This window comes from Littorina saxatilis, linkage group LG16 (genome assembly GCF_037325665.1).
Source record: "Littorina saxatilis isolate snail1 linkage group LG16, US_GU_Lsax_2.0, whole genome shotgun sequence".
In the NCBI taxonomy this organism is placed as follows: Eukaryota; Metazoa; Mollusca; class Gastropoda; order Littorinimorpha; family Littorinidae; genus Littorina; species Littorina saxatilis.
Genome location: NC_090260.1, coordinates 42,323,828 through 42,334,015, shown reverse-complemented (window position 1 = coordinate 42,334,015; position 10,188 = coordinate 42,323,828). Strand labels below are relative to the sequence as shown.

Genomic DNA, 10,188 nt, shown 5'->3' with positions numbered 1-10,188 from the left:
TTGTGGAAGAGCAAAAGTACGCACAATATTTGAAGGGGATCCATAATAATTCTGAATGTATTTTTTAGAATGAAATGTAGGGCCCCAAAGCACGTCAGAAGTTCAAAATATCACGTCATATTTGTGTTTGACGTCAAACGTAACCTGTTCGTCGCTTTTTGTCCGTCTTAAAATGTACAGATCTGCCATCATATTTTCGAGTTGATTAGTTTTTCACATAAACCTTTTACTTTAAATGTTTACAGACTTTTCGTTCTGCAGTTTGTAGTTACACAGATCAATCGCAAATTGTAATTCAATCAAGTTGGCGTTTTAATGAAACAGATCCTGTAATTGGTCAGAATGCCCCAACTCATTACAAATTACCGGTCATTAAAGAGAGAATACTACATGGCTTGCTGTGTCGTACCAGATTTACACTCGTTGTTTTTTTTAAATATTGAACTGCGAGCGAAAGCGAGCTGTTCACTATTTGAAAAAGCAACGAGTGTAAATCTGGTACGACACAGCAAGCCATGTAGTATTCTGTTTATCCTACATACTGTACTTTCGTGTATTTTACTGAAAATGTCTTGCAGACGAGGCAGCTAAATTAAAGACGCTTGTTTTGGAACCTCGATCTCTTCTAAAGCCTCGTGCAATCTATTACGTCAAAGCAAAGAAAGGTCACTCTGAAAGTGTGGCGTGACGTGTTAGTTCTAAAGATTCATCGAGGGTAATTAGCGAGCGCAATTTTTTTTTCTATAATGACGTTTGTCTCGGTGACTTTGGCATCATAAACAGTGGAAAAACAGGTCCCTGCCAGACTTGCTTGACATGACCTCATTTACATGATATACACCCTTGTGATTTGAACGATTATTATCTCACGGGTGTCTCTCTCACGTATGTAGGATAATTGTCGATAACCACTCGCTAAAAAAGCCATTAACCACCTGCTGGCGAGGCGCATTGATACAACCTCAACTAGTCTCGGTTAGCTTTGAGGTTCATTTTGCAAGTAGAAAATATGAAGGCTAACGAAATACCGAGACCATAAGGAATGCGAAGTGATGACGTCGAATAGGTGAGTAAGTTGATGCATGAATTCTTCCGGACTACGTCAGTCAATTTCAAAGATCGCTTTTGTGATGAAAAAAATTTGTTTTTAGAGTTTGCTGTCCAGAAACCCGTCAAAAAAGATGGGAAAATGTGTGTGAAAGAAAACAAAACAGGAGCAGAGTGATACGATAGGAAAACAGAGACATATTTCTTGGGACTTGACCCTTGCAGGTAGGTGGACTGAAAGTAGTGTGTGAACAGAACAGAACCAATTCTGTCTGTTCACTATCGCATGAAAGCAGGAAAGAGATCGTCGTCAGATTGAATTACAATAACATTAACATGCTTCCATTTGAAACTTCTCGGTCTTCATCGTGGATTGACGCCATCCCAAAGTCTGATTGAAGCCCTCCGTCGCTTCGCTCCGTCGGGCTTCAATTACGTTTGGTCGGGCGTCAATCCACGATGACGACCTCGAAGTTTCAAATGGAAGCATGTTAATGTGTAAGTGACTATGAGTTGGCACGGTAATTATCAACCTTGACTGGGTCTTTGAGGGTGAGTTTTTACAATTGTTGTCCTTGTATTCGCGAATCCCAAGCCGCGATGGTCCCACATATAACATGAAGAGCCTGATACGCTTGGACAATCCACGTTTCATCTGAATCTCAAACCCATTACCTCGATTTGTGTGTGTGTGTGTGTGTGTGTGTGTGTGTGTGTGTGTATGTCTGTGTGTGTCTGTGTCTGTGTGTGTGTGTGTGTTGTTGTCGATGTTGTTGTTGTTGGTGGCGGTGGTGGTGTTCCTGGTGTCACAAAGGGTAAACGAGGAAAACAAGAACGAAGGGAATATTTTGTTCGAAGCTGTTTCACTTGGATCCTGATACCGGTTTGGGAAAGAGCAGCACAAGAAGGGGAAAGAGGGGGGAAGCCTGATGAAACTCCTTGTGCTGTTGGAGAGTCCAAAGGAGTGTCATCCGACTCCCAACCTTTTGCCCCCGACAACCACCTCAGCTCCGTGCCGTTGAAGAGTCCACAGGAGTGTCATCAGACCCCCAACATCCCCCCTTCACCCCCACAACCACCTCAGCTGATTGCCGTTGGAGAGTCTAAAGGAGTGTCATCAGACCCCAGACCCCCCCCCCCCCTTCCACACACAACTGCCTCAGTTTAGAGAGTCCAAAGGATTGTCGTCAGACCCCCGAATTTTACCCCAAACAACCACCTCAGCTAATTGCCGTTGCAGAGTCTAAAGCGTGTCATCAGACCCCCAACCTTTAATTCACCAAAGACAATTTTGGTCATCATTGTGGAAGATCAAGAGCAAACGTGCGCCCAATAAGTGACGGGGATCGTACTGGAGGGACGCTGGTTCTGTGCGACGCTTAGTTTTCAAGATAGGTGTGACCTGACGAAGAACAGGACGTCACATTCCTAATGAAAACGAATATATTGCAGGTGGAAGCCGATGAGACTGCATTTCTTCGGGGGGTGCCCGCAAAAATAGATCTACACGGTTCGAGCGGGACAGTTGAGCTCGGAATGTTTTTGCATATTAGACTGATAGAGTCTTTGTTCTTCTCGTGATAACGTTATTTTGGATGAATACGATTCACTTGAAAAATAAAGTATACGACTTGGTGTTTTAGTGGTAAATCTAGATAGAAATGTGTAATAAAGACAAAGCAAACAAATAAACGTGTTTTTCTTGTGAAAATGTTGCGTTGTGCGGATGTTTGGTGGTCATGTGATGTAAACAAAGCGAAGTGCGGGAAAATCGATCCTTCTGCCTATTATGACCAACATGCTTTTCAACAACTCACACCAAACACATTCACACAAAACATATCAAAATCAATGACATATGGAGACATCGAACTTTATTTTGAATTCAATTAGTCAAAATACCAGTACATTGCACCTACTGTATATCTTAAGCAACAAATAATTCACATGTGAGGGAGCAGAAGAAAAGTTGTCACCCAGACAGCTCTGTCAATCGAGTTGCATCCTGTTCTGGAGGAAGATGCACAATTCTAAGAGTTGTTTATAACGCCTTCTGTAAATAAACAAAAAAACCTAGCAAATAATGGAGAAAAAAGGCTACAATAATGTGAAGAAAACAAATTGGGGGAAAAAGGACCAACTTGCATGAGGTACGAATGATTTTTGTCTTTGCAAACCTGTATTAGAATAACATAACAAAGAAACCACCACAAGAACTAATCAAGAAAAAGTACAATGCCAAGGCACTGCATACCCCCAGCGAAGGACGAATCCGCTCTCTCTCTCTCTCTCTCTCTCTCTCTCTCTCTCTCTCTCTCTCTCTCTCTCTCTCTCTCTCTCTCTCTCTCTCTCTCTCTCTCTCTCTCTCTCTCTCTCTCTCTCTCTCTCTCTCTCTCTCTCTCTCTCACACACACCCCAATAATGCAATCAAGTAGAAGTGCAATGCCAAGGCACTGCATACCCCCAGCGAAGGACAAATCCGCTCTCTCTCTCCCCCCTCTCTCTCTCTCTCTCTCTCTCTCTCTCTCTCTCTCTCTCTCTCTCTCTCTCTCTCTCTCTCTCTCTCTCTCTCTCTCTCTCTCTCTCTCTGTCACACACACCCCAATAATGCAATCAAGTAGAAGTGCAATGCCAAGGCACTGCATACCCCCAGCGAAGGACAAATCCGCTCTCTCTGGCTGGGATAATGGATTTGTTTTTTGTTTTGTTTTGTTTGTTTGCTTAACGCCCAGCCGACCACGAAGGGCCATGTCATCCTCAGAATTAATTAATGACATGTAGCTTATATTCTCCACAATACCAATGATTATGACCATACATTTCCTGCTTCTTAATTAAAGCAGAAGTGTTTTTTTTCTGACAGATTGCATGTGCCTGTGCCATAGTTGCCACTGATCTAAAAAATAGAATCCACTGTGTCTAATTTTTCAGTTTCGACTTGCGAAGATTCCTCTCATAATTATGCCATGTTAGTGGCATGTAGCTTATTACCCACATTACCAAATGATGAAATAGTATACAATTCCCAGCAGCTAACAGAAAGCACAAGTGGTATTCCGATAACGTAGTAGCTAGATCAGCACGTAGCAGACTACACTGAAATACGACTGCATCTGTTCAGTAAATGAATGTTTTCCGAATTATTATTTCAAGGCAAGAACACTCGGAATCGAAAACGTGTAGGGTTTAGGACGTTCTTACCATATATAGGACTTATTACCAGCCTGCCTGATGCGTGCAGACTCAGTGCAACGTGACGAGCAATTTTTGTTTTTGAAATGAGACTCAGTGCAGTTGCCATAGCCTAGCAGACGACATAAATCCCGCTCAGCAAATTAACATGTTGGGCAAATGTGAACGATAAAACGATGGACATATAATACGTGTAGGGTTCAGAGCATTCTTACCGTTAATATTTAGTACCAGACTCCCCGATGAGTGAAGATACCACACGAGAAACATGCCACATTTATTTTGAAAATGTGCTTTCCCTCGACCTTGGCAAGGAGCAACACTCTGCACAGTCAATCTGTCGAAGCTCGAGGAAGGTTTCGAATCGCAAATAACTAAGAGCACAGTCCCTTCTCCGAGTATAAATGAGGTCTCTATGAAAGATCATCACTAGTCTTTTTAGCTTACCGCTACACTGGAATTTACCAACAAAAATTAAAACAAGAGTTTGCGTGTGACGAAAGCACGACACACTTGAGACAGCCCACACAAAAGTAGATCCAGTGACACAAACTTGACCACACAGTTACGCCTATCCAAATGCGCGTTGCAAAATGTGCGTTTTGAATCTTCTTTTTTCTCTAACGGTACTGACAATATCGTTATTGAAACAATCCCAGTGCACTAAGGGATTTATAGAGCAAATCTCGACAATAATTATTGAACTCGTTCAATAATGAATTTTCTCGATTTGCTCTATAAATCCCTTAGTGCACTGGGATGTCTCAATAACTTAAATAATAATAATAATAATAAATGAGCATTTATATAGCGCAACATCATAACTTTACAATTATGCTCTTTGCGCTTGACACACACACATACACACACACACACACACACACACACACACACACACACACACATACACACACACATATAGTTAACATTAACGCATCATATCTACTCCATGTATAACAGAAGTGGTAAACTGGCTACTCGTCTAACTTATTTACAGTGCTGTTGGGCACAAGGGGAAATAGGTCAGTTGGACCTGGATTCAAAATAAATTGGTCAAAATGTCCTGCCTGCAAAAAGAGATGTGGTAACAGAAAACATCCTCCTTGTCAAAGCTATCAGACGTTCCAACCAACTGGTGTGCTACAACTAATTTTTCCTTTCGTTAAATTCATCAAAAATCAGCTTGCCAAATGAGAAAATAGAATTATTTTCTATGAATCTGAAGAATTTGACAAATGTTACGCCAATTGTTTTGCCTCTTCAGTCAAATAATTTTAAAACAAGAGGCAAAGCCTTCAAGGCTCCCGTAAGAAATCGACAAACAGTAGCACAAACTCAATCACTCCGTCACACACACACACACACACACACACACACACACACACACACACACACACACACACACACACACACACACACACACACACACACACACACACAGGCACACATACACCACAACCCTCGTCTCGATTCCCCGTCTATGTTAAAACATTTAGTCAAAACTTGACCACATGTACAAACAAAACACACACCAACAACAACCATGAAATAAACACGTGGCGAAAAAAAGGAGAGAGAAAGAGAGAGAGAGAGAGAGAGAGAGAGAGAGAGAGAGAGAGAGAGAGAGAGAGAGAGAGAGAGAGAGAGAGAGAGAGAGAGAGAGACACACACACACACACACACACACACACACAGTGAGACAGAGACAGACAGACATACAGATCCGACAGACAGCCATGCAGCATATTATATGTGTGACAGGGTGACCAGTCACCAATATTAGAGTAAGCTGTTGTCATTGTCCAGTTTACTAATCTTTGTTGCCGATCAGTTTGTGTTTGGTGTCTATTAGTCTTTATTTGTTAACAAAGAGTACTGGTGAACAGACTTTGCCCTTACAGCCAAGTGCCCAAGCAAACTTTCTGCGCCTGAGCAGACGACACGAACCGCTTGTTTACATCTGAGCGGCGGCCATGTTTTATTCCGCTTAAAATCTATTTTTAGATTGATTGAGTGCACGTGCTATTTTATGCAATCTAAGGCTATGTATTACTTTTAGATGTCAATAATGAATGGATATAGACAGTATGTTGCTGTATGTTCGTGCTTAAGTACTTTTTAAGGCCCTGTTGTTCCTAAAATTGCTTTAATGTTCGATCAGCTCCGACCCAAACCTTCGACGGTTTGGAATTCCCCAAAACACAAGATCCGCACTGCACAACTTCAGTGCACATGTACGCGAGAGTGCTCGGTCGCTTTTTGAAAATGTGTATCTTTAGAGAAAAATATAGAATAGTGCGCTGTCCGAAGGAATGGAGTTCTTATCGGACAATGACAGCGCTCAGTTCAAAACGATAGGACATCTGACCGCCATGCGGCTATGTGAATCGGACATTTGAGCCTTTCAATCCATATATGTCGGACGCCTGACGACATCCCCGAGGCTTTTACATGAAATAAGACCATACGGGCACTAATAGTTGCATACCAAAAATGAACTGCCTCAAGGCTCTCTATGCAGAGTGGTATCTTTTTAAAAAATAAATTCAGGTACAGCTTCTTCTAAAGAAAAAAACAAGTCGCGTAAGGCGAAAATACAACATTTAGTCAAGTAGCTGTTGAACTCACAGAATGAAACTGAACGCAATGCCATTTTTCAGCAAGACCGTATACTCGTAGCATCGTCAGTCCACCGCTCACGGCAAAGGCAGTGAAATTGACAAGAAGAGCGGGGTAGTAGTTGCGCTAAGAAGGATAGCACGCTTTTCTGTACCTCTCTTTGTTTTAACTTTCTGAACGTGTTTTTAATCCAAACATAGCATATCTATGTTTTTGGAATCAGGAACCGACAAGGAATAAGATGAAAGTGTTTTTAAATTGATTTCGACAATATAATTTTGATAATAATTTTTATATATTTAATTTTCAGAGCTTGTTTTTAATCCAAATATAACATATTTATATGTTTTTGGAATCAGAAAATGATGGAGAATAAGATGAACGTAAATTTGGATCGTTATATACATTTTTATTTTTTTTTTACAATTTTCAGATTTGTAATGACCAAAGTCATTAATTAATTTTTAAGCCACCAAGCTGAAATGCAATACCGAAGTCCGGGCTTCGTCGAAGATTACTTGACCAAAATTTCAACCAATTTGTTTGAAAAATGAGGGCGCCTCAACTTTCACGAAAAGCCGGATATGACGTCATCAAAGACATTTATCAAAAAAATGAAAAACACGTTCGGGGATTTCATACCCAGAAACTCTCCTGTCAAATTTCATAAAGATCGGTCCAGTAGTTTAGTCTGAATCGCTCTACACACACACACACAGACACACACACACGCACATACACCACGACCCTCGTCTCGATTCCCCCCTCGATGTTAAAACATTTAGTCATAACTTGACTAAATGTAAAAATCACCGAAACCACCAAAACATCTACTTCACTACAGAAAGCAGTCAAAGTGTTGATTTTTTGGTCTGTGACCAAGTGGAGGGATGGTCTTATCCCATGTTAAAGGTGAGGACAACTTTTTAAATGAGGCGTAGTGGGCCTTTAAAACATTGACACAAATTTACAATAGCAACAAGTTGTAATGCTCAGTACAACCAATACTGAGTGGACATTTACTGCCGCTGTTGCTGTATTTCCCCATCGATCACAGCTGGACTTGGATAGCACTGCTTTTCATCCACATTCACTGGCCAGTTCTTCGTCATCTTCTGTCCCTACTGACAAATGAATGACAAAGGAACTGATCTTAAATCCAAACACAATGACAAGAACAAGTTTTAATTATGAGTAAGGAGTAAATTGTGTTTGTAACTGACACACACACACACACACACACACACACACACACACACACACACACACACACACACACACACACACACACACACACACACACACTAAACCCACATACATGCCAAGAGCGCCTGGTAGACAAGTTCCAATGCCTACTTTTTAACATATATGAAATATAGAAGACACATTCCCTGTCAGCGCTTGCTATCAAATTCAAAAAGCAAAGCAAAGGTGTGTAACATCAATCTGCAGGGCTAGAAACATCTGCAGGTATTATTATGTCTGGCAGCTCTCCTGACTGACCAGGGAAAATCAAACACACACACACACACACACACACACACACACACACACACACACACATACACACACACACACACACACACTTCTCACACACAAACACACACCAACAGTCAGAATGTAACCAGAACTTGAGACTGAGAGGGAGGATAAAACACAATATGATCATGTAGCAACACTCTTACCTGAATTGCCATTAGCATGAAATATTTCCCATTTGAGTCTTGACAGCCTCCGGATCATGAAGGAATCAATCTGCTTCTTCCACTGTGCCGGATCGATGCCAACCTGTAATATATAATATTGGCTGAAGTAACATTCCTCTGAGCAACAAATTTAAAACAGTTAGTTGACAGGACAAGTAGTACTAGGAGCTACATGCAGTATGATATTTACCTATGTGGAGGAACAACAAACACACTGTCCACAGAACCAGATGAATTTACACACTGCACCCTCCCCCATAAAACAACAACAACAAAAAACGACAACAGACGACCAAACCAACATTAATGCTTGATTCTTATGATACTGTGGGACAGTGGCATTGATATCTTTCTAGAATATAAAATGTTATAAGTCCTTTTACATTTAGTGAAGTTTTGACTGTATCGGTGAGCTGAATCTGTTCACATAGACTGATAGAGTGACAGACATACAATGTAGACAAGTTGATGTGTGCATATATGCATATTACATAACATGTATATATATGTATGTATAACATGTATGCATGTGTGTAGAGCACAAAGGAAAAAAAATAATAGACACACAGTTTCACTGAGAATGAGATATATCCTGACAGTGAGTGAGTGAGTGATTGTTTACAGCAATACATTGTACTTTATTAAACTTAAAGGTACACACTGAAAGTCATGCGCTTCTAGTATTAGTAATGATTCTAATACTGGAGGAACTGCATGATCATCATACTGGTGAAATAAAGCTAAGAGGTTCGAGCAGTTCTGTGGTTTAGACTCTAAGTCAGTAGGTGTTCATTATTTTATTATTATCCCTGAACATGAATTATAAAATAAAATGAAAACACTCTCTCAGTCTTGCTCACAGTCACACACACACCTCTATATGAGTTATTCTGACCAGATCTTGAGAATGTAAGGGAGGAGAAGGAAAAAACACACTGTACATCATAACACTGACAGTTGTACATAATAAAACCTCTTCGCCTTACTCTTACCTGATTTGCGGCAGTGGCATCAAATATTTTACTTCTGTCAGTGACAGCCTCAAGATCATGCAGCAATCGGTTGGCTTTTTCAGCTGAGAGGAGACCTTGAAGTTGAACATACTAGCTCTAGCTCTCTTCTGTGCCCGTATGCTTATGGGGGGAAGTTCGCAAAAACTCCCGAAGATTTGAGTGACATCGGAAGAACTTGCCTCACTTTCGTATGCATGGGCCGGAAGAAGGGCTTACTTCGAAGCAAAGCGAGGAAGTAATTGATGGTAGTTTGCGACAACTTCGTACGTTTTGAGCGACATCGGAAGTACATCCTCAATTTCGCATGCATGGGACGGAAAAAGTGCTTACTTTTGAAGCAAGCGAGGAAGTAAGTGAGGGTAATTGTACTACAGCGAAACCCAGGAGTAAACACGCTCAGTGCAAAATAGCAGGGCTTTTCTTCGGTTTTTCATATAAAACCGATCTAACACAAATGAAAGTCCCAAAGAGAGAAAATAGAAAGAAAAGTCGTATCTCGTGCGTGCATTTCGTGTACATTTCCCTGAATACAAACCTGAGTTGCCAGCTTTGACTTTTGTTCGTTCTGGGTCACTGGCCACCACTCTTAAAAGTTTCATCCCCGCTTATAG

At 41.0% G+C, this 10,188-nt stretch overlaps 1 long non-coding RNA gene across 1 annotated transcript; it reads right to left on the bottom strand.

Annotated features, from left to right (window-relative positions):
• Window positions 1–7,696: 7,696 nt before the first annotated feature.
• LOC138950116 (uncharacterized) lies at window positions 7,697–9,687 on the bottom strand. The gene is made up of 3 exons (XR_011450509.1): window positions 9,557–9,687; window positions 8,544–8,646; window positions 7,697–7,982 (listed from the first exon to the last, which is right to left on the bottom strand). It is a non-coding gene; the product is annotated as an uncharacterized lncRNA (long non-coding RNA).
• Between the last annotated feature and the right edge of the window lie 501 nt (window positions 9,688–10,188).